The 25,344-nt window shown below is 49.0% G+C and overlaps 1 long non-coding RNA gene across 1 annotated transcript; it reads right to left on the bottom strand.

Annotated features, from left to right (window-relative positions):
• Window positions 1–12,123: 12,123 nt before the first annotated feature.
• LOC121092406 lies at window positions 12,124–24,220 on the bottom strand. The gene is made up of 2 exons (XR_005829276.1): window positions 24,172–24,220; window positions 12,124–13,776 (listed from the first exon to the last, which is right to left on the bottom strand). It is a non-coding gene; the product is annotated as an uncharacterized LOC121092406 (long non-coding RNA).
• Window positions 24,221–25,344: the final 1,124 nt, after the last annotated feature.

The raw sequence follows: 25,344 nt of genomic DNA, 5'->3' as shown, positions 1-25,344 counted from the left end.
TTCCTGTGACCTGAATTTCCTTCACCTTTGATTCTGACCAAAGTGCAAATCTCTTGGCCTTAATATTTCACTTGCACGTGTCACAATATTTTTTTTCAGTTTGTATTACTATAAAAGTTGTGCTGGCAGACTCTTATTTAAGGCTAGCTAAAGTGAATCTTACTTTGGGAAGGTCTAACACAGCATTAAAATAAATATTGGTACTCATAACATGCTAAATGCAAACTACAAAAGTCATAAGTTAACGTAGGAAGTGCCAAAGCTTATAGCTGTGAAAAATTATGGCTTGTGTTAATGTGCCTTCCTTTCTATATAACTTCCAGATTTAAAAGGCTTGTGTTAATATCTGTTTAATGTCATATTTTATGTTTCAAATTGAAGTATTGAGATTTCAGAATCTAACTCAGGTGGGTTTATTTTCTTTGGCTGCTTACCATTCAATTTTTTAGTCCTTCCTCCACAGCTGAGGACTAAAGACTTGAAGAATCCCGTGTTTTATGTTGTTGGGTTTTGTTATTTGTTTTCTGTATGATTTTTATAATCTGCCTAAAGGTGTTGGGACTCTTGGGTAAAACATACGAAATACTGAAATGTAGATATGAAAGTTGGAATGCTGTTTTGCTTCTTTCTTTCCCTTTATTTTAAGGTGATAAACTGAATTTTGTAATACCTTTTGTCAAAATTCTCTGTACGCTTCAAGGTTAAGTGAAAACTATTTTGGCTTCTGATGCTAGCAGAAAAACTTTCAAAAATCTTGACGGGTGCTTTCTAGTTTCTTGCTTGCTACTACTACAAGAACTCTGGAAAGCTGCACCAGTGTTGTTGTTTGTCCTTTAAACTAGAAAGCCTTTTGGAAAAAGAATTAGAGGGATCCTTATTTGTGGTTGTTCTCAATGGGAATATTTACTAAAGGCAATCTACCTACTTTGAAAATGATGTCAGATGTGGCATTTTACATATATGTATCTATCTGGTTCAATGTAGGATGACAAAAGAGAACCTTAGACATGTTAATTTTGGAGGCTAAGCATAAACCAATGTTTTGTTTTAATTTTATCATGTTTGGGAATAGTAATTGGGTCTGTCTGTTCTTATTAAGTTAAATTAGCATATATTTAAAAAAAATCAAAACAAAAAAATTACAATCAAAACAACCCTGCAACAGTGATGCTCACAGCATTATTTTTAAGCCAGTTGGTTTTGCTGAATCTTCTTTCTCTTCTGCATCTCTTCTCTAGCACTAGCTGTCGCTGTAGATGCACCATGTTTCACACCTGTACTAGGCAGGGGCTGAACCTTAGAAATAGCTTCTCCTAGCAGCAGCATCTCACCAGGTGTCGGATGCCCTGGCTGGCATGCTTACTGGCTTTTTGGTTGGGTTCTCTGCTGAGAGCTGGGAGGGATTTGCATGTGTAGGGTGCCATGATGCTGCTGCCTTTCTTTTCCTAGTTTTGAGTTCTTATCTGTGCCTTTTTGATTTCTGCAGTTCTCTCTTCAAACACATCTTCCCATAATCCAGGTCTGGGCCACCATTCAAGTGTTGATAATTAATTGCTTCATAATGTGGCTGTTCCATCATTTGCCTTTCAGGAGCCAATGTGTTTGGCCTTACTAGATACCACCCATTGTGTCATTAAGCTTTTTAGGGAAAGAGTTCAGGAAAAAAGAGTTACTCTTAAAAAGGAATTCTCAGAGCTAAGGAAGTGCTTTCTTCTTCTAGTCTCCTTGATTCTGTCTTGTGGGGTAGGAAGCACGGGGGATGGTTTGCTTCCTGGAGAAAGAATAAAATGTTCAGCCTTATCAACCTGGAGTTGCATTGGAAACACAAGGCAATTAAAACTTACCTTAGGGTATGTAGTGTTTATTATGTATGCAAGTCACAAACAGTAATAAACTTTAGGGTCCTAAGGTTGTTTTAAATACTTAGAGGAATAAATACATTACACTTTCTCCCCTCCTCCTGCTGACATTCTAAGTACCTCAGTGCTCACCTGTTTTTAAGTACTTCAGCAGGACCTTGAGTATTGATACCTCACAACCTATTTTTACTCTGTGCAAAAAGACAGGATACCAGGAATAGCTCCTTCTAATCTGATTCCTGAATCAAACTTGCAATACTTTCAGCGATGTGTGAGAATTGATTGAGGCATGGTCAGATGGTTCCTCTGAGTACTGAATTACTTTGGGTGTGTATGAGACAAGGAGGGAATATAGTGGGCACCTTGAAAGGCTTCAGCATCCGCACAGGTCAACACATCTTTCTCTTTAAAATGCAGCAAATTAAAGCAGTTATAAAAGCCTTTTACTATATTTGGTGTTGCACTAATTCTAAATTAGCATAAAGTTTGCAGTGGAATTCTCCTGTGACAGCTCTAGCTGTCAAGCCACTGTTTTCTGTGGGATTCGGCTGTCTTCAATCCTTTGGGAAAATGGTGTCCAGCTTCATTAGGGTTAGAAGCTGTATGACATCTCAAGGGCACCAAACCCTCACGAAACACATTACAAATTAATCGGAATGTGTTCAAGCTATAAAGCTGCCTAATCAGTTCCTATATGCTTTTTTAAACTATGAAAATAATGCACATGTGCTGGCTCTGCATGTCTGGAGGTCTGTTGAGCTTGGACTTGCATCTAAGACTCTTTGCTAGATCTTTGTGATAGTCATGTATTCATTCACCTAACCTTTGTTTTGTGAGAGTACTGGTTGTAGTAGAGCTGTGTGCTGTACTGAAAATAGAAGTCCCTGAGGTGAATCTAGTGTAACTCAAACTACAGCTAAATATAAGACACGGTGGGTACCCACCCAATGTGACTTTTCTTCTACTGATGCTTTCTCGGCCCCATCTCTATCTGCCCGGCCGCTGGGCTGGAAGGGTCGGGCAGCTGCAAACCCCTTCGCGCTGCTCCGGGGGCTTGCCGGTGCCCCCAGCCAGCACTGCCACTAGAGTTTTTCTACTCGCTTAAAATCCAGATGATTGCTCTGTCCTGCCTAGGGAACGGCTCTTCTGATGATCTGCATCCACCCTCGAGTGGCGAAGATGCGAGCAGGGCTGTTCTGAGGAAAAAGGGGCGGGCGCGTCTCCCTCCTCCTCCTCCCCCGCTCCGCCTGGGAGCCCGGGCCGGGCCGGGGGGCGGCCGCTAGTGAGCGCTGCGCCGCCGCCCCGGCAGCAGCCCCACCGGGTCTCTGCAGCGTAGCTTTGATCGCCGGCAAATTTATGCTCTTCGAGGGGAAACAAATAACATCCGCTCCCCCCGCTATACTTTGCTAAGGCCATCAGCTGCTGTAAGACCTCCTGTGCGGCCGCGTCTCGCGTTCAGTGCGTTCTGCCAAGCCGTTACCGCTCGGTTATTTGAAAGGCAGGTTTTAAATATTGGCGTGGGCTATGAAGCGATGCTTTAGGTGTTTCTGTTTACTATCTTTCTAGAGGATCGATAAAATGCGGCAAAGGCTGAAGTCTTTTTGCTTACAGTAGACACTTAAGGCAATTACCTGTATCATAAAATTAAAAACCGGTTTGCGCTCTGCGGGGGGAGGAAAGACACAAAAGGAGTTAAACAGGGAGCTCTCCTTTTTCTGTCATCTGTAACAACCCAGTTGCATTTTGTGAAATGTCGAAAGCAAAAGCTAAAATCAAATGATCAGTTTCTAGCCAGTATAAGACATGTTGCGCGTCAGCGGTAATACTCACATGAACGCATCTTGTTCCCAGTGTAACTCACCCGGCTCTTGCCTGAACCGCTTCCCCCAGAGCGGGTTCTGTGCCATCGGCCGTGGATTCCCTTTGGCGTTAGGATGAAAGCCGAACTACCATCCCCTACCGAGACGGTGTCGGTTTGCAAACCGGTGGGAGGCTGCAACCGTCGGCTTCTCCCCGCTACCCTGCGGAGCTGCAGCTCTCACGGGCTGCGTGGGTCACCCGCGCCACGGCACGCTAGCCGTTGTCGGTGGGGACTGCGGGCTGGCGGGTCCAGCTCCCCTCCCTGCCGGCGCGGTTACTGCCGAGGGCTTTGTTCATTTGCTAGGTAGACTTAGACTTGTCTGCAAATCAGCCTGGCAGTGCAAGTTCGGTTTCTCAGCATCACCTGCCTGCCGATCCTCCTAGCAGAGCGGAAAGATGATCTTGAACAGGAGCCTTCTGCGATCCCGGGTACCAGTACTTGACAGCCAGCCTCTGCTAGCGGCGATCCTCGGGTGATGGGAGGAGGTTTCCTCCAAGACCTGCTTTCCGTAGCCGAAACCGTCCTCCCGCTACATTCTGCCCCCTCCCCTCGTCCCTCCCCACCTCCTCTCCGCCTTCTCCGCCGGGCACGGTCGTGGTCTCTCTGTTCAGCCTCGCCCGCTGCAGCGGGGCGTGGAGGGGAGCGGGGAGGTCCCACCTCATGCGCGCAGCCCCGAGCCACGTGTGCCGGCGCTGCCGTGGGCTCAGTCCGGCTCCCACGCGTGGGAGAGCTCCTCGCCGGCCGCACCCCGGAGGGGCTGCACACGGCAGCGCCGCCGCCCTGTGCCCGGTGGAGAGCGCGAGTCCCTTCCCGCTGCCTCCATCCGACTTCTAGCCAGGTGGCAAGTTGAAAGCGCGGTAGCTCAAGAGCCCGAAAGGCTACAGACGGAAGCGTTGGGCTGGGGAATTACAGGGGAGCGGTGCCTCCTTGTGCCAAGAAAAGAGAGCAGCGCGTCCGTACCTGCCCAGGAGCGGGAGCCGAGGGAAACACGGGTGCTCCCGGGTGCCCGGACCGCTTGTACAGCATCTGGGGTGTTCGGAGGACTCCGTGTTTATGGAACCTCGAACCGTGTTGCTGGAGGGTTTCCAGCCCTGTTCGGCTGCTGATGCTGTAAAGGAAACTGATGCGCCTCCAGCAGTTCCCATTATACTACAAACTGATCTAGCTTGGCAACTGGCTTCGATGGGCACACGGAGTGTGATGTGATAAAATAGTTGTATAGGCACTTGTTTAATCACCTGTCTACTCTGCTTTTGTCCTCCCTGCTTCTTCAAAACGAGAAGGCTCATGAGTCGTGCCACCAACATTTGATACTGGGCTTGTGTCCTGTGTGCTTGTGACTCCATCACCAAAAAAAGGCAGTTGTAGCATTAAGCCCGGGCGGCTAAAACAGACATCGGGAGGTGTGCAGAATGTGAGGCTTCTCCTGAAACTGCACCCAAGGGAGCACCATCTGCTGTCTCTCTTGCAAATATTATACTTTTGAGCGTGTTACCTCTGCCTTTGCTGGGTGCGGGTGTGGAGATGATTACTGTGGAGCTGGAGGCAATTTTCTATACAGCTGCACAGCAAAACACGTTTATGTTGTGCTGCATTTCCTCAGTAATACAAACCCACAGGGGTGAGGGTGGCTCTCAGTCGAGCTTAGAGACTTCGGGCTCCGGGGCAGAAGACCTTAAAATGTTAAAATCTGTCTGTCTCCCTACATGGCCGCTGTTTTCCCTCATGAGATGAGAGGCTGTTCACTGTGAGTGATGAACTGAATCCTTGCTAAAAAGTCCTAGCAACCTCGAATTCCCCCCCCCCCCCCCGGTCTCGGCTCTGGGGATAAAAGTGCTCCGTGTTGCCCCTTGGGCAAGCTGCCTTTCCCGGGGCTACAGCTAGGCGCTGGAGGGCAGGAAGGATGCTGCTCAGCAAGGCGGGGTAGGGGGTACGGGGGTGGCCGGCCGGCCGGCCAGAATAAATGCATTTGCTCCTTGGGGCATAAATTCTCACCAGGGAGAGCACAGCATCCTTCCTCCCTACCCAAAAAGGTAGAGGTAACTGTGATTTTTGGAAGTGGCAGCTGGAGTGGAAGGGACGCCCTCCTCCGGGAGAGCTGTGATGAGTAGCGAAGAAAAGCCTGAAAACCCTCCCGAGACCTGAAGTTTCACAACGCAACTTTTACAGCCTCCTCCCCAGCGCCCAAAGCCCTGCCAGGGAGCGAGCCCCGCCTGGGCACTGTGTCCCCGCAGCGTTGGGGGGCGGCGGCTCCTGTCTGCGGGCAAGTGGGGTCCCAAATGCGGAGAATATCAGAACAAAGTGAATATGCGTGTCGGTGATGGAGAACGAGGGTTTCTGAGCCCGGCGGTCCCCGGCAGGGCAGGGGCGCGGACCTGGGGGCGAACGGCGGTGGGAGGGGGCCGGGCAGGCGGGCGGGGGCTGCGTGGGGCAGGGCGCACGCGTGGAGAGGACGTACAATGAGAGCTGGCTAAAGGAGGGTGCTTCAGCATCCTCAGCCCTTCCCTGCCCGCCGGGGCAGCAGCTGCTCTGCCCCGTAGCACGCCCCTGGCTGGGACCCGGCGGCGGAGCTCCCGCCGGCTGCGTGCTGCGGGAAGGGATGCTGCAGGAGGCGGCGCTAGGAGGGCTGGGCTGAGCGCGACGCTACATGAAGAGGTGATTTTTGAAGGGGAAAATAGTAATGGAGAACGGCTCCTCTTTCCAGGTTGCTTTCTGTGCTCTTCTCCATAGGAAGGTTGTCCAGTCTAGATCGTCCTTGCCAGAAAAACATCTTGACACTAGGATCATATTTTCTTATTCGTGGTGCCTTAAGAAACCTTAGAACAATGATTATCTGTTTTTCACTATAAGACACTGGTTCATACTGAAAGAAAGGATGGATCTTGTTTTAGGCTAAGTATTGAGCCAAATAAAGTGTGAGCTAAAGTTGAGGGGTCTTTTGGAAGGAATAGGTGGAGCCATGCTTAAGGTACTGGACTGGGACTGATGGCCAGTACTTGGTTTGTAGCTGCAGAACTGAGTAATCCCAAACAACATGTTGGTACCTCTTGGTCCCACCTGGAAGAGGAAATAGGTTTTCTTTGCCTGGTCTATGAGCGGTGCACTGGGACTGGGGCCGGTGTCTGGGAAGCCAGCAGGAAGGCTGGGTGACATGCCCTTGGCTGGCCAGACAACCCCTGCCCTCCCCAGTGTCCTTCCCCTGCAGCTCTGCAGAGCGGTGGAAGGTCACCCGCTGCCTCTCTCCCCTGGGCCTGCTTGGAGCAGGTTAAAATGGCGATGGCCACCCTGTCCCTCGAAGGCAGCAGTTTGTGTGGCCCTGCCGGGCTGCCCGGGGGCTCCGGGTGCAGGTGGGAGCCGGGGCATGGCTGGAGGCAGGCTAGGTGTCTGCCGGGAGCCAGCGCTCCTTCGGGGGCTCCTGTGGCTCGGCTCGGCTCTGCGGGGTGACAGGGGTTCCCCATGCCTCGCAGCCCCTCTCTGCCCGGTGCCTGCCGCCTTTCTGTCACCGGGACCGACCGGCTGTGGGTGGAAGTGCGGCGGCGGGGTCGCCCCACAGTCCCCCGGGGTGCCCAAGCAGGCTCTCCCGGCAGTGCGGCCGGAGCAGCAGCGGGCTTCCTCCAGGCTGCTCTCGGGGCATTTGTGTGCATCAGTGGGTTTACGATTGAATAGAGAAGAGCCAAGGAAGGATGTGCTTGGATTTCAACGCTATTTTAGGTAGAAATAATCGGAAATGTGTGAGTGAATAGCCTGAGAAATACTTACTGAGAAGTCTTTCCTGCTGCATATCTGTCTCCACGCCCCCGCCACACCTCCCCCACCCCCCATTTTATTGTGTGCCTCCAAGTTTATAAAAATATTTCAAGACGTCTGTGTCCAGCAGTGGCTTTAGTCGATGTCCCCTTTGCACGGCCCTGAGCCTGCTCCCCCCCGACTAGGGCCGGTGGATGTGATTTTTTTGTGTCAGCCTCCGACGGAGGGGCAGGCAGCCGTTCCGAGCACACCTTCCCTGACAGAAGGGGGGCCGCACTCTGCACTCCTCTGGCCCAGTGAGGGAGGCTCCTCGGGCTTGGACACCTTCCCTTTGGGCAGAGCCCTGCAAACAAAGCGGCGGCGCTGACTGTCCGCGGGTCCTTTCAAGAGCTACGAGCCACAGACCCTCCGAAATCCCCATGCAATCCCTTTGCAGAGGCCGGTTTCACTTGGCAGCAGCTGTCGGGCTCGGCCGGCTGCTGAGCACCGAAGATGAGACCCCGGCACGGAAACCCGTTCTTTCTGCCGGCAGCAGCGCGGCTCAGCGCTGCCCGTCCCGCCCGTCGGGGCAGCGAGCGTGGAGCGGAGGCCGGGAGCAGAGGCAGGCTGTTGGCTTTAACCCACCCGCGAAGGGTTTCCCTGCTGTAGTGCCGACAGCCATTCAGCTGGTCGAGGCTTTCAAAGACCCGTTACCCCAGCTCCCTTATACAAAGTACGAATGGACGTTATGAATGGCTTCGTTTTCCCGACTTAAATACTATCCTGGTTCCCCCTGCTTCTCTTTAAATTTTCTCCTATGCTTTTTCTGTGTGTGTGAGAGGTGTTTTTAGGGGATTGGTGGTTGTTGGTTTGTGTGGGTTTTTTTTTCTTGTAATCATTTACCTTTCCATAGGGATGTATGTGTGTGAAGAGGGGAAGAAGGGATCAATTCTAATCAGTGAATTTGGCCAAAGATTCAACAGGGGAACACCAAAACTATCCTTTTACTTGCTCCAAATGCTGCTGTAAACTCCCTAAATGAATCACTTGGTGTTTGGGGATGGGCAGAGAGGAATCCTTAGCTTTGCTGGTACTTAAGTTGTCTGTAACAGCTTGCATGTGAAGGTGGCCTCCATACTTCTCTAAAGCTGTTGAGAGATCCCCTTTTCCTTCAGAATGGGAAGTCTTTCTTTTTCTGCTTCTCCTGGAGCAGAGCCTCCTTTTTGTTTGAATTTTCAAAATAATTTAGATATGTGTTAAAGGTGTAACCACTGTAAAAAGAAAACAGGCAACAGAATTTTCTGCTGGTGAGCTGTGTAAAACCAGATTGCTGTCACCCTAAACTTGTTCTGAAACATGATGGGAATTCACAGTGGAGGAACAAACCAGTTTGTCTTCTAGCACTTTGTGATGGTGGCTTTCATACTTTGTATAACTCCCTATTGATTTTAATTGGGCTAACTGCTGGCAAAGATGTAGCGACTCTTGGTAAAGGTGTTTCTTCTCAGGAGGTCATTGTGTGAGGGAGGAGACCCCTGCCCTTTGTTGAAGTAGTAGTAGCAGGGTGACTCTTTAAAATATTTGACTTATTACACCCATGCAGAATGGCACATGTGAGTTTGCACTGCAGCTTATTGTTGTCACCTGATTATTCTGTGTGTCTAAGGAGGTTTACAAGACAAGGGCTTGCCTACCTCCCAGGTGAGTGAGTAAGCAGGATTTTTACTGAGTCTGTGTTTGATGCTGAGCCCAGGCAGCATACCTAGTTCCATGTAGTACCACAAAGACTATTTTAGTTTGCCCCAAGGAACTTCCATTCTCAATTAGCCGCCCACCCACTGTTCTGCTAGTTCCTTATGGCAGAGATCTCTGCCCGTGGAGCTTCTGGTGACAACACACTAAAGAGAGGAACATGGTTTTAAAGCTCTGATGCTTTGAGACTCTTCTTCCCATCTGTTCACTTCTGAGCAGAGGGATGGGTCCTTTGCATGGGCACAGAGCTGTTAGATCCAGGCTTTGCCTGGGGAAGCTTGCTGTTCCCTGGAAGGGTTTAGCTGGAGTCTCAGAAGTTTTGTACAGATTGAGCCAGGCTTCAGCTGAAAAGCTTGGTGGATAATGCCATTGTCAACCCTCCAGTGGAGCAGTTTGACCACCTGCTACTTCCTTTGGATGGGAACAGGATGCTTACTGCAGGGCTTATCAGGAGGGAATATACATACTTTCAAGGTACCCCATGTAAATGGGGTTCTCTGGAGGAGTTAACAGGGAATACCTTTTTCCTAATCAATGGCAGCTAGGATTTTTTTTTTTTTTTAATATATACCTCACCCTCTTTCTTAGCACTTAGTTTGTCATAATTGCCAGAAAGTATCTTGTCTTCAGTGTGTGCTGGGATGAATCCTGAGGACTGGATATGGAGCAGTGGCAGGATATGGCCCTAAAAACCAGCAGCTTGTGCTTCCTGCAGGGAAGTGGCTGGCTGTGGCAGCCCTTCTAGAGGCAGTGTACACCCTCCACTGCAGTGGAGTGAGTGCAGTGCTGACCAGCAGGTCCAGAGGAAAAAAAAAATCTATTGTGCCTTGGTTTTCAGTAAATATGCTATGAGCTACCTGCTGGTATTGGGTCTAATCATAGGAGTTTTCCCCTCAAAGCTGTGGCTGGATTTATGTTGATCACTTTAAAACAAATCTCACAGATATACTTAGTAGAAGAATGTGTAAAACCCAACCCCCAAATGGTATTATGTAACCAATACAGTATTTAAGTGCCCCCTGTGTAAACTAACTGAAAAGCCTGCTGTTTGCTTTCTTTGCCTCTGTTGTGTATTGGTCAACCAAAGCCGGGTGCTCTGTTTGCTGTTCTGATTACTATTTTAAAAGGAAAGATCCACAGGATCATGTTATCCAGAAAGTGAAAAAGACTTAAACCCCACTCACTGGGCTTAAAAAGGGCTCTGGGACTGAGTGAGAGCCCTCTCTTGGGTTGCCCAGGGGTGTGGATTGCTAAGGGAGCTGGTGCCATTTGAAAGCACAGGCACATCAAGGATACAGCCCCACACAATGTACTTTGTCCCTTTATTTTGGCATGTGTGGTGCAGCTGTTCACAGTGGCCTCTGCAACCCCAGCCACAGGGTTCAGCTGAGCTCAGCAAAGATGAAGATGTGTTAGTGTAGGGTCAAGGAGATGGTGGGAGCTAGTGGGCCAACTGGGAACATGTTCCTGCTGCCATATCTAGAGCTGGTATCAGGTGGAAATAAGAGGTGGATTTCCTCTTGCTTTGAACCAAGAGAAGTTTGTAGGCTTTCCCCCTAATTTACTGTTATTGATCTGCCATCAGCTCCTTGCCCAGTTAAATCCTTTATTCAAGGTGCTGGATCTTAGGAGCACAGTGGTTTCCCATTATTGTTATAATCTTTTGCCAAAGAGAGATTCCCCCTTCTCAGTAATGCACCAAAGTGGAAGTAATCGCTCTTTTTTTCTTCTTGCATTTGTCCTTTCCTGTTTCATTCACCAATTGAAAAATGGCTAAAGAGCAGCCCCCATTTCACCTCCCCTTTTCCCTGATTGACTCAGCAGCTCCTGGGACAGAGGGAGGAAAGGGGCCTCGAGGTCACAACCTTCACAATCTTCAAAGCCCCAGCCGCTTCCAGCAGCTGTCACAGCTCTCACTGACCATATCCCCAGAAGGTCAGCAAAAAAATAAACACTGGGGCCCGACAGGTCCCCTTCTCATGCAAACTGGCCATTTCCCTCCCCAGCTCCCATTCCATGCATAGATTACACATAGGAGACCCCCTTGGATTTGCACAGAGCTATGCAAGAGCAAAATGCCACAGAAAATAAAAGCAGAAGGGCTTCCTGGGCAGGCAGGGTGGGAAAAAGAAAAGCAGCTTCCTGAGCTTTCCATGCCCACCCACAGGCTGCTGCAGCCATTTTGTGTGCGCAAAGCCTGAAGGTGAAGCTGGGGAGGGGGCTGACTTTTCCCTGGGAGAGACTGCAGGGAAGGATTTAGCTTTTCTATCTGCTTGTGCATGTGAGGGACAGAAGAAAGAGAGAATCCAAAAGAAATAGGAAATTAAGCATAGATTGTAAAAGCCTTTTCATCAGGATTAGATTGCATCCCTCTCCTACAGCCAGCCTGCTTTCTGCACTCACCTTCCTCTGCAAAAAGTCATGATGAAGCAGAAACAGTCCCAGGGAGAAGTACAGGTTCAAAAGGCCAGAGTGGAAAGGTCCTTTGCTAAAGGAAATACCCCTCCCCTACCCTCTTATAGAAGTATCCATTTCACCATGGCCACTAATAATCAAAGGGCTATTTCCTGGTCTTCCCAGCACAGCTCCCAGATGCAGAGCACCATTCTCGTCTCCATTATGGCAAACCCTTCCCTTTCCACCCCACACACTCCCTTCCCTACCTGTGCTCCCCCATTGCTGAACCCAGCACTGGGGCACGACTTGACCCCGTTTTTCAGGCTGCACAGCGAAGGAAGATGCTCCTTTTCCTATGAGCATTTCCACCCTCTCCAAACAAAGACCAAATGGGTGAATATAACGCTGCATTGCTGGACAAAATCCCGTCGAGGGGGTTCTTTATCAGCGTGTGGCTGCTGGGGAGGCGGGAAGGGCTGGTGACCTGCAAGAAAACCCACCAGCAAGAAAAGGCAGCGAGAGGGGACGTGGGAGTCACTTTATTTATTGGGTGTCGGCCGGGTACAGCGGGGGGCGGCCGGACCGACGGGCCCGGGGCAGGGCGGTGCGCGGAGCCGGTCACTTTGCCCTGCCCCTGCGCGCACTCTCGCCGCTGCGTGTTTAAACAAAGAAAGTTGCCCAAGCGAAGCCCCCCTACCCGCCCCTTACCCCCCCCCGTTACGGTGGCTTTCGAGGGGTGGTGGGACGTCCCGTCCCCGCACGCGGTCACCGGCTCGTCCCCGGCTCTCGCCGCTCCCCGGCGCACTGACGCCCTTTCATTATTGCACTGCTCGCTGCGACCGTGACAGTAGTGCAACAGGGAAAGAGGGGCAGCCCGCCCGGTGGTCCCAGCGCTGGCCCAGCAGCCGTGGCCGCCCCTCGGCCTGCAGCCCGGCCGCCGGGCCGGGGGCACGGAGGGAGAGCCCGGAGCGGCCCGGGGGGTGATGTCCTGGCTTTGTCCCCGAGCTCGGAATGATGCTTGGGGGTGGGGGGGTTTAAACCAAGGGCAGCGTCAGGGTCAGGCGTACAACGAGGAGGCGGCGGGCGCGGCTCCGTCGCAGCGCTCCGGTCCCTCCCTCGCACGCCCCCGGGCCGGCGAGGCGAGTCCGGCCGCCGTGAGAAAAGGAGCCGCTGCAGCTCCGCGCCGCCCGGGGACCGGCTCGGAAAGCCCCGCGGCAGCGGCTCCTCCGCCGCGCCCTGCTCCGGCCCCCAGTCCCCTCCCACCATCCCTTTCCCTGGGCCCCCGAGGTCCCGAAAGGGACCGCGGGGACCACCTGAAATGGAAGGCAGGGCCACCCACCCGGCCATCCCGGCTGCTGTCAGCCCCCAGCTGATCCCTCGCAAAGCGGAGACGAGACGGACCGTCCCCGTCCCGGCTCCGTTCCCACGTACCTCGGTGAGCAGCTCTCGGGAAGGGCCGGAGGCAGCGCCCAGCCCCGCTGCGCCGCCCGACCTCGCAATAGCCCCGGCCGCCGGGCCCGGCGCTCCGGCTGGCCGCCCGCGCTCGCCGGGCAGAGGCACGAGCTTTGTTTCGAGGAGGTTACTGGGATTAGAGCCTCGGCCTCTTTGTGCTGTGCTCTGCTTCGCATCGCACTGGTTTTCGGGCTGGGATCAGGCACAGAAACAGCAAGTGCGGCTATGTATCTCCTCCCATCCCTTGGTGGGTGTTTACATCATTATGTAAAATAGGCACCCTTCAAACGTCTTGGGACTCATACTATTTTAAAATGGAGCCATGATGGGTTTCTCCGGTTTCAATCACTGCTTGTGTGTTTTAAACATGAGGCCGTTTTGAATCCTGTGCGATAGCATCAAAAATACACTCGTTACTTACAACCTGAGTCACCGCAATAGCACGATTATTCATCAGATATCTCCGCACAATTACTTGCCTATCTAACAACGCTCAGCATTTCACAACTTTTCCCTTAACTCGATGGGCACATAGGATTATTTTTTTCCTGCTGTGGCTTTCTTCTCTCCATGAAGAATAACCCTCCAAAGAAAAGACCCTATAAGCAATATTGCACTACTACCCTGATCACAAAAGCAGAGGCAATATTGATAGGGTCTCATCCTTAAGGTTAGGAAGCTGGATAATGTGTCTTGCAGCAGGTGACTGGAGGGAGCTTCATTCCATGCCTGCAAATGGGGAAGGGGTAAAAAGTTAGAAAGCAGTGCACTGCCGTATGGATCACAGCACCATGTGCTCCCGGGAGGGTGAGGATGCAGGAATGGAGTAAACCTCTGACCCCACAGAATCTGTGCATGGGCGCTACCCCTCTCTCCCAGGACATAATTAACTCCAGTGTGGATTTTACCCAGGTTTTTACACCTCCATCCCCAGTTCTCACGTTCTTCTGTGTAAAATTTTCTCCCTTATTAATAACCTCAGTCAATTAGCTGCCTAGCTGTTAGAGGCTGAGAAGTGCTATTTATTTGATTAACTGAGAGTTGTATTTTGAACCTCTTAGTCACAGGCATCAAGCCCTCAGAGAACTTCCTTTCTAGGGCTGTCCTACTTGGAGAGCCCAATGTTTTAAAATATCCCTCCCTTCATTGGAAATCACGGGATTAAGTACACACCAAAAATTAGAAAGCGAAACAGGATCTCCAGGGCTGGCTATCCAGCACTGACTTTACATTAATGCACACAGATTAAACGGTGTTTGGAGACACACGCGTGTTTTGCCCTAGCTTGTTTTGTTTGGCTTTTTCTTCTCTTTCCCCTCCCCAGCACCTTTTCTGTCCTAGGCTGGAAGGCATAATCTTCTGCTGAGGCTGGTTTAGCACTGAACGTGCTAACAGCCACAGAAATGATTCCCAGGGAGGGGCTGAGACACCTCCAGCTTCAGGGTTGCTTTGCCAACTAGACTCTTCCTCTGCAATCTGGCTCGCAGTTAACCTGCCCCAGTGCATTTGTCACGTAGGAACGCTTGAGAGTCCAGAGGAAGGAAACTTCATTCCCAGGCCATCCCAAACCAGGTCATGATTTTGACACTTTAAGCTTCTCTTTCCTCAGCCTGCTTTCCAGTGGCTTAAATAGGAGTGTAATGGAGAGACAATCCCCTAATTCATGGATTCCTGGCTAATTTATGCATGCCACATTGATCTGGTCTTTGCCATTAGAGATCCCTGGCGTTTGGCATGCTGGTGTGAGGCAGCCCTGCGTCCCCTTTGATGTTGCCTGACTTGCCCAAAGCATCTGAAAACCAAGGACAGCCAAAGAAAAGCGAAGGGGGGAAGCTCCGTTAATTGTTTGTTTTTTCTAATGGACTGATAAACAAAATCTCGGATCTGCCCCAACCCCTCCTTCTCCCCATCCTTTGTGATGCTTGTTGGAAGCAAACAGGGATCTTTTTTTCCACGTTATTTATTTGTATTAACCTCTGCTCACACTAATTAAAAGGCCATGTTCACAGAGATTGCTGTAAGCAGCTCAGAATGAGTTTTATCAAACTTCTGTATTCTCATTTCCTTGGCAAAACCTCCCGTTAAATCCTGCCACTTCTTCTCAACAATCCCTGGCACCTAGACATCCAGCAAGACTGAGAACATAAAAAAAAAGACGCTGCTAGGCTCAGCCTTACCTTTCCATCTATTCCCGTCCAGTCTCTATTTTGTTTATTGTTTACCATGTCTTTTCCACTCTTCAGCCTCGATGTTATCTCAAACAAGACTTATACTTAATACACACAATTTAACTTCTCCAGTGGCCTGAGAGACAAACCCACTGGCAAGTTTACAGTGGAAACATACAATCTGCACATGAAGTAATGTTAATAATGGATCGGTAGTGGAGGGGCAGAAGCACGACTTGACAATTTCTCCACAACTTAATAATTTCAGTAGTTGCAGAAGCTACAACTGGCAGGAGAGGGTAAGGGATGTAATTAGAAATGTCAGCCACAAGTTATGTTCCAAGCAAAGGCAATTAAGATACTTTGTCTTCTTGTTTCTGGATCTGTGCTGAGAGCCTAGATGTGTCTAAAAATTTTCCTTATTTCCAAGTGGTGTATTGGCACAGGACTCCCCACACCTACCGCTTTTTTTTAACAAGACCAGGAAAATAAAGACTGACTCAATCTCCAGTAATATTCCCCCAGTTTGCAAACAATGTGCAAAGCTCTAGGTTGTGCTATGTCCTATAGCAGGGAGACTCTCTGGAATGTATATGGGGGTTATTTTAAAATAAACATTTAAACATGAGATTATGAAATGCATGCTATTTATACACCAGAAGGCTCAGCATCTCTAGATATGTTTAGAAACCTCTCTTGCCTGTAATCACAGTTATAGAAACTAAATGGAAATGTCACCCAGACTAGTATGGAAATAAGACTTTGTGTTGCTCAATAATGGAAACCTTTGGGGTTTTGGGAGTGTGTGTGGGGGTTATCTTTTACTGTAGTGGAGTCATTGCTGTACATTTAAGCCCCCCCTTTTCTGGCGTTAGCAGACAAATAGACTGAAGTGTCCTTATGATGAAGCTTTGGGATAAATAAAGTAGTGAGCTGACTCTCTGGTGCTGAGAGGCCTCTGCTCCTAGTGAGATCAGACCTTGTCTTCACTTGTCTAGTTTAGCGAGCCATTTCCCCTTCCCTTTGTTGTTGTTTGTTTGTTTCTCTTGTGGTTAAAGATGCCACTTGGGGCAAGCGGGTTTTTTAAATTTTCATCTCAGTTGCAACCACACAAAACATAGCAGGGCAACAAAGCTTCAGTCCAGTCTTGTTTCCCTGGTCACAGCGTTTCACTAGCCTGAGAGATGGAGACAGTTTAAAAGCCATCTTGCAATTAAAAACATTATATAGTCTTCAATATATTTTCTGCAGTGGAATTGACACTATTACCAAAGGTCAGAGCAAACACTTTGGAAACAGCTGTAGGCTGAGAGGTGGTTTAGAGGTTTCCATCCTATTTAATAATTTTATCATTGTTTTAAAACTGGGAAGTGTTGCCTTTTTAATTCTCTCTTTTTTTTTTTTTTTTTTTTTTTTAAGAGAGAGAAAATTCTTAGCATTCCAGTCCTGGCTCCTTAAGTCTATCTAGCAAGTTTGTACAAATCCATCCAGAGGAAAAGGGGATTCTTGCTTCCATGCAAGAGTCAACTTGTCCAGGTGTGAGACTCTGGAGAGTAAGGGTTTTGATAATCCTCTCTGAAAACACCACCTTCCCAAGCGCGTTTCACCCACCGAGCTTGGGGATTCTGTCACCCATGGCCACTGATCAATACATTCCCCTTCTCCTGAAATCAGGAGGGATTACACTCTAGAATGTCCTGCCATTTGATTCTTACTTATAATATTTAGTTTGTGGGTTTCAATAACCCTTTTCTCAGCAGCAACATTTCCTCGGCTGGCAGAAGCCAGATCTGCGTCAGTGAGCTCCATTAAAAGGAATGACAGAGCTCCTTAAACAGCCTAGACTTTGTAACCCCACAATACGGCTTTTCTGCATCGTGTTTACCAGCACTCTGCTGTCTGATGGAAAAAAAAAAAAAAAAGAAAAAAAAAGACTTCTGGTACTGAATGCAGGAGCAAAATAGGGCTAAATCCTATCACCTTGGAAGTGCCAATCCCACTCCTGGCCCTGCATGTGCAGCACGGCAGCTGAAAGCTCTTGTAGTTGCCTTGGCTGGGGCCAGAACACATGCAGCGCTGACCTTAGGGTCCCCCAAATAAATCTTCCCCCACGGCTGGGGCCAGACTCCCCTGTTACATACCCCAGCTGCCCAGAAACTGCCCGCCCACGTGCCTGCAGGGGTAGGGGGTGCGCTTGCTCCCCGGGGCTCCAAGGCCGAGCCTGCCCGGCCGGGCCAGAGAGACCCGAAGAGGGGAAGCAGCACCTCTTGTCCCGCCCAGCTGCCTCCCTTCCCCAAACCACCCATGAGCGCTGAGAGCAGGAGCGACCTTAACACAGATCTAGCACTCAATGCAATGACTCAAAAAGTCCCCCTGAAAAAAAAAAAAAAATCCCTCTGAAAACTTAAACCATCTGATTTCACTTTCCGCTCCAATTGGTTGTGTAGCCAGGGCGCAGGTCTGGCCTCCTCCACCACACTAATACCCTATGTGTGCTGCCTCCACAGAGGAGGGGTTCTTTTAACAAGTTTATGCAACAACAGGATGGAGGCTCTGCCGGAGCCCTTCCCCCCGCAGCCCGACCTGATTCCCCGCATTCCTCCCGCGCCCTCCCCCTCCGACCCAACTGGAGACAAACTCTGGCATCTCCACACACATGCAAATGGTTTCCCTTGCACAAATACAGACTCCTGAAGGGGCCTTTGCTTCCGAATCCCCCCCCCCTCTTTTTTTTTTTTTTTTTTGCTTTCCTCCAGTGCTTTTTTCTTTTTCTTTCTTTTTTTTTTTTCGCTGTTACATTCCTCAGTCAGGCAGGGTTAAAAAAAAAAAAAAGAGAGAAAGAGTGGGGAAGGGAGGATTTGGAATGTGTAACCTCCACCCCAGGCCCAGATCTGCAGAGAACCCCATCCTCGCCCCCAGCATCCCTGGGGCCTGCCTTCAAGAGAGCTGGCACTCAGGGCTGGGCCCTCCATGGGCTCCATCACTCCAGCCAGAGCCAAGCAGCCTTGGGAGGTGTCCCCTTGCCCTCTGTGCATGGGACATGGTCCTTGTCACCGCACAGGCCTTTCCCTGTATCACATGCCTCAAATCCTCCCCACGCCCAGGGAGGTTTCAAGTGCAGCAACTGTATTATTTTTAAAGACATACATTTATACAGGAAAACAAGTATGCATCTATTCCCCCTGTGATTTCTCCACCTCCAAACAAGGCAGGCTCACACATCTTGAGAGGCCATTTTACAGCTCGGCATCAGCCCCACCAAGGCTCTCACTAGCGTTTATTTCCACTCGCTGATGGGCTCCATGAGCGCGCACACACACACACACAGAACAAAGCCTGCCCTGCTCCAGGGTGGCTCCCAGCTCCTTACTGGTCCACCCTCCTCCCTTAATCCTTGGCCAGGGGCAGGGAAGGGCCCCTCACGCTTCCACTCCGGTCACTCTTATGCTCCTATTGATGGCGGAGGGGGGAGAAGACACCCCCCCAGCAGCCCATACAGATTTCACCCTCTCCTACTTTTTAATTAATCAAAAAATTAGGAGGAGAAAGTGCCAAAGCTAAACAGGCCTCCCCGTTCCTTAATGCATACAAAAATGGCAATCGTGCTACAATGCAGAGCGATGGATGAAAAGAAAAGCTCTAGAGAAAGGGAGCCATGGCGGCTCAGGTTACCTCCACTGAGGCCTGGGAGCCGTACTGCATCCACCACCCTGCCTCCAGTTCAGGTGCGGAGGCTTAGCCTTCTTCTCTGGGTGTGCAAGGGAGACGGGCTTCAGCTCCTCACCAGAAACAGAGGGGCTGAAAAGGTGTCTTTTGTTTGCTCCCTTGTTCATTGAAGAACTGGAGTGTGTTATTGAGGATTCTGCTTCCCCTCATCCCTCTAAAATGGGACACACGCTCCCCCTCAGCATTTGGTCCTCCATTTTCTGCTTCCCCATGGCTCACTCACTAGCACACCCCAGCCTGGCTTGGGATGTGCAGTGCAATCCGAAAATGCTCCTTTACCTAGATTTGATTTCCAATATGACGGCTCTCCCCACCCCCACCCTTTGCTCCCAAGGTAACAGCTCAAGGCTTCAGGAAAAAAAAAGGAGAGGAAGGTCCCATCCCCCAGCCCTCCAAACCCCCTTCTTAGCAGCTGCAAGCGAAAATACCACATCTGCCTCCAACTACACCGCGAGTGACAGTCACCAACATATTGTTATTTAAAGATCAATTCTGAACGCAATATTCCTGTTCCTAGGCCTACATCATCCCTGCATCTCAGACTCGCTCCACATTGCTATTGGGAAGTACAGGGAGAGATTGTCTTTCAAAACCTATTGATTATTATTTAGGTGCCTTCTATTACTATTTTTTTTAAATGAAAATGAAGGTATCAATATTGCTTTAATCTTAACAGTAATTCCTCTGAAAGTGAAATACGATGGAACTTGAAAAATACATCAATAGGAAGCAAAAATTAAATTGCCTGTGAATACATGTGTATATATTAAAGTCAACTGAATTCTATACACAACAATAACATCCTCAGGTTCATAAAACTCTAATTTTTAAAGCCGTAGCAAGAAAATACTCAAACCTGGTCAGGACATTTTTAAAGGTAGTGATTGCTCTAAAGGAGGACAAGAGGGCTTTAAAATGTGAATAGGCCAGCTTTTTATTTTACAACTTCGACACACAAACCCACGCTAGTGGCAGAAAGGGCAATCCATTTTGTACACTGAATCAGTCAAAATAGGGAACAAAACCCAAGGAATTTCCATACAGACCACTCAATCTAAACACAAAACAAACAAACAAACACAAGGGTAGGGATTTGTTTAGGCAATTTCTACATTTTAACGTTTGCTCGAGCCTTTGCGGTGGAGGGAAGAAATCAGAGTAGGGGGCTGGTTCTCTACTAAAATGCATTAAATAACTACACAATCCCATAATGTCAGGGGCTGGGTGTGCAACAGTAACTGATCATAAAGGATGTATTAGGACTGGAACCAAATGCTTTGACAATATTATTGCACTGCTTTATTTGTGCAGACAGTAGTGCAACATTGTCAGAGCCAGCGATACCAGCAGTCACTGTCACGTTCTGCACAGCTGTCCCTGCATCCTTTTGTAAGGGACTGTTACATTACAGTGTTAACCACAATAACGTTTTTATGTTTAGCCTCAATAAAACTCCGCATGACAAAGTTTATTTGCAATCGTAATTAGACAAGGTAAAAAAACAACAACAAAAAGTTAGTTTAAAAAAATTACAGAAAGAGAGAAAGGAAAAAGAGAAAGAAAGAGAGAGAGAGACCACTGTTAGTATGGCTTGTTAAACAAACCATTCAAGTCTTTTGCTACATGCCCAGTATATCTAGACACGGTATGTTATAAAGGTTTTATACAAGAAAATATTTTGCTACAGTAATGGAGAATAAAAGAACAAGGGACATAATTCAGCATCCTCAAATGTATGTGTTTCTATAAAATCCAAATTGGTCAGTCAAAGAATCTAAACTACGTAATTTAAATAAATCACAGAAAGTGCCAGCCCTTTCCTCTGCCTTCAGAAGTTGTCTTAATTGTGCTGTGTAGTTTATGGTGGTTGACCAGTACAGATGAAAAAGGCTGATGTATGTGTATATAGAATGGTATAAATATACAGTGCTTTGATTTGCTATGGAAAATATTACAGAAATGATGAGACTTGTGTACAAAAATGCCTGTACTTCAATCTCACACGTATCTGTGTGTCACCACTCAAAAATCACAGTATAAACACCACAGATTCTTAAAAACAAATCAACAGCATTAAATCCTATAGATGTTGATAGGGACCATGTTAAACATCTAGGGGAAAGTTTCTAAAAGGGGAAAACTATAAAGAAATCACTATAAAATTTCAATGTAGATATTGTATGGAAGTGTGTAGAAATTAATAATTACTTACAAGTTATTGGTAAACAAAGCAGGTAATGTGATGCCTTGAAAGCCCCCAGAAACATTTGGGGCTTATGTTTTAAATAGGATGTGTTTAAATTATTCCAGCTCATTTCCATAGAAAGACATATAAAAATGTATAACCCAGAATCTCACTCCTTATTTAAAACCACTCCCACATGTATAAAACCTTATTTCACACACGTGCATAAATACACTGGAGGAGGCATCTATTTTAGGGTTGTTTGCCCACTCTGAAGAGGGTGGGCTGCTAAAGGGGGTCATGTTTCTGCCAGCCAATGCCCTTTTAATATTGCACTGCTCATCATAATTGCCAGTAGTACAACAGAAAAAGGGCTCTGGACAACAGCATGCTTCAGAGACTTTCCAAAATAAATGATAAATCAGTTAGAAACTTCTCCAAGTGATGGCCTTCTGTGCGTAATTTACTCTAAAACAGATTTGTTACATCCAAAAAAAAGGAGTTTCTTCAACAACCACATTGAATCAATGTCATTCTTTAAAATTAGATTTTAATATTTCACAACTGCACCTGAATTAACTTCAGCAAGAATTTAGATAAGCTCTTTTTAGAGACTTTTTTCTTCTTCTCAATGGTAAATGTATCACACCAGAGCATGTGAAAGCAAAGACCAGAACTGGGATTGTCCTCCTTGCATTTCAGCACCCCAGTATTTTACAGAAGTAGGTGTAATGAATTAGATTAAGCATTATCTTAAAGACACAATGGAGGAGAAGTTCATATCCTTTCTATTGCTTTCCATCTGAATAGTCTGCTAAAATATTTGGTATTTATTACATACATGCTTGCCAGTAGCTTAAATTATTTCTTTTTAATTGCTAAGGAAGTCTTGCTATTTTATACAAGCATCTAAACAAGCTTTCAAAACAACTGCCACCCAGGAGTGAGATACCTTTAAAAATCATCTACTTGCAGCATGAAAACATCACTATTGTAATTTTCCTTTTTCAAAAAGAATATATGGGTAGTAAGGAGAAAACATCAGTTAATCATTACAAATCAGACGTTTCAAATAATTTTAGCAGTAAATAACATTTAAAAGTCAACTTGTTAGTCTTTAGGCTTCAAACTGTTTAGCATTTGTTTCTCTAAATTTCAAACGCAAAGCTGGAAAATGTAACTATTTGTTAAATAAAAATCACTTGAGAAATTATAAAATACTTTTATTTCGAACTTCAAACAACGCAAAGAAATCCAAACTTGGAAACAACTTTCCATAAACTGTATAGACAAGGAAGAATCATACCAAATGCTAAAATGAATTAAACTGATTCAAGTCTGGGGAAGTTTGGGCTGAGTGAGAAAATGCACTGAATGAATTCTAGTTGTCAAAATTTTCAGAGCAGTATTAACAAAAAGCCAATTGATTTGGTCATGTCCCAACCTAATTAGAATCTTAAACTGTATCGTTCTTATTTTCTGATTTTAATTTTTCCTCCTTTTTTTTGTACAATAATTCATTCCTAATCCGAAAACCTAGGCTAGTTTGGAAATGTTAAAAAAAAAAGGGGGGGGGGGGGGGGGGGGAAGAGAGAGAAAAAGAGCAAGAAGGAAGGAAAAAGAAAAAAAATAGAAGAAAGAATGTGCTTTAAACTTTAGGAAGTTTTTTTTTTTTTAATTCCAGAGCCCCAGGTTTGTGTTCGAGGGTACGAGCCTTCCTTACACAACTCGAAGACCACACACTGGAGGGAAACGAAGTGGAATTGGGGCAAAGTGCAAGAATGCCAAAGAAACACTCTGGGCTGCGCACCCTGGTTTATTGCAAAAACTCTGGACTATTTAAGCAAAGCATTAGTTTTACGAGATTTAAATATTAAGCCAATATAAATACTGGCTGGAGATAGCATGTGACTTATTGCCTCGCTCTTTGGGGGGGTTGAGCAAAAAAAGAGGGAGGGGGGTCGAAATCAGGATCTTTCAGCAAAACCATTTCCGTGCTTTCTAGGGAGACAGGAGTTCTGCTACGTTGGAAAACGGGAATAGTATTTTCCAAGACGAGCCCGGTGGCACAAACGCGAGCGGGCAGCACCCGCAAACACTCCCGAGACACACAACCCGCGGGCTGGGGGCGGGGAGGGAGCGGGCTCAGCTCCGGCGACAAGAATTCGATTCGTGGGATCACACTCGGTGGCTCCGAAGTGTTTGCGTAGGTGAAATGTTTGGGGGGTGGGGGGGTTGGTCGGCTCACCACTATCTAGAGATTTTCAGCCAAGCCTGCCAGCCATCGGCTCCCCCCATACTCCGCCAGCACTTCGCGCTGCACACCCGCCCCCGTCCCCTCCTCTCTCCCCGCTTTCGGCCGCCACGGTCGGCTGCTGCCCGCCGCCGCTCCCGAGTTTTATTCCCGGCCCCGCGGCTCCGGCCGCCGGCTCGTTCCGACGCCTCGTACAGACCGCGCGGCAGAAAAAAACGACCAGCGAGAGCTGCGCCCGGGAGACCGCCGCGGTCCCGAGGGGCAGGAGCAGCCGCCCGCGCCCGCCCGCTCCCCCGGCAAAGCCCTCCGGCGAGCGGCCGGGGAGCCTCCGCACTGGGGCAGGGCGAGGGGGGCCACCACCCCGCGAGGCCGCCCCGCTCCCTCCGCCAGGCTCCCGCCCCCGCCGCCCGGGCCGAGGGGCAGCCCCTCGGCCGCCCGCCCCGCGGGACCATTGTCAGAGCGGCGGCGGCGGCGCGCCCCGCCGTCACCCCGCGCCCCCCCCGCCCGGGGCCCGCGGCTCCCGCCATTTCCGCCCGGGCCGGCGGATGCGGCGGCAGGGCCGGCGGGCCCGCGCGGCGCGGTGCCTGGCGGCGGGGGGACGGATCCCCGCGCCGCGGGGGGGAAAGTTGCCAAAAGAGGCGCAAAAGAGGCGGCGAGAGCGGCGCGGCTCCGCAAACCCCCACCCCACCCCCGCCTCCCGCCGCCCCGCGCCGCCGGCCGCCGCCGCCCCGGGCGCGCCTCGGCGTCGCTCCCTGATCGATCAAAACGTGGGCAAATCCTCCAGTACCAACCTCATGGCCTCCCTGCTCCAGCCTCCATCTTTGACTAGTTGACATTCAGCTCCTGCCTGACCAACTCCTCATTAGCATACCTCCCCCGCCATTGGCTCGCCCCTGCGCTAGTCTTTGCCACCGCCTCCGCCATTGGCTCCCGAGGAGGATATTTAAAAATATTATCCCCTCGCCCATTGGTGCTCGGGCGCTCACGTCACTGCACGCTCTTTATTTTAACAATGAATGCACAAACACATTCTTCCATTCACAAATTTTTTTTTTTTTTTCAGTAGTTTGCCCGCCTTTTCTCCAACTACATTTTCATTGATTTTTTGTTTCAACTGAGGGGGTCCCGGTTGTAAACAGATAAATCAAAGGCGAACAGAGGGGGGACCTGAGCAAATATTATTTTCTCCCTCTTTCTCTCTTTTGTTCGGCAGCGCTGGTGTTGGGGGAACACAACTGATCCCCAGCGGTCCCGGATCGGAGAGGTGTGGTCGGTGGGGGGGGCCGCTCTGCCGGAGAGCTTGCAGTTATTCTGTGCGTATTTCGGTTTCAAAGCTCATCCTCTTTCCCGCAAGCAGAAAAGCAAGCCCAGCCCGGGCACAACAAACCGCTACATCTGTCACATTCCGAATAGCAATTATTGCTGTAGGTGGGGAGTGTTTGGCCGGGGGGGGCGGGGGGTGCTTGCCCACGGCTGCTCTCCCTCCCGGGCCGGCGGGCAGCGGCGGGGCCGCCACGCTCCCCGCCCGTTCCTCTCGCAGCCGCGCTCTCCGCGGGCTGAGCCAAGCAGGGGATTTAATTGTGACCGACTAAAACACACCAGGTCACTTCAGTGCACTTTCATGACAACAAGAGCTTTTCCTTTTGTGCACGCGGGTGAGCTGAAATCAGGCGATATCAAAGTTTAAGGGCTAGGGAGGGAAGCTCTCTAGTATTTCTCTTATCCTGCAAATTGTAAAACGTAGGAATCGTTGAAAAATTAATAAACAAAGACAGAGAGTCATTGAGAGACAGTCTGTCTTACAGGGAGATAGATGTCTTCCTGATTTTCTTTTTTGGAAATATTTCTGCCATGTTGTTAACTAACAAGCTCACAACTGTGAAGTTGCTTCCCCTTTAAAATATATAGTTCCTCCTGTGGACTCAGTTCTTCAACAATTGATTTCAACAGATGTTTGTAAAATG

Source organism: Falco naumanni, chromosome 1, assembly GCF_017639655.2.
Source record: "Falco naumanni isolate bFalNau1 chromosome 1, bFalNau1.pat, whole genome shotgun sequence".
Taxonomy (NCBI): Eukaryota; Metazoa; Chordata; class Aves; order Falconiformes; family Falconidae; genus Falco; species Falco naumanni.
Note: the sequence above shows the minus strand (reverse complement) of the source record. Positions and strands in the feature narration are given on the sequence as shown.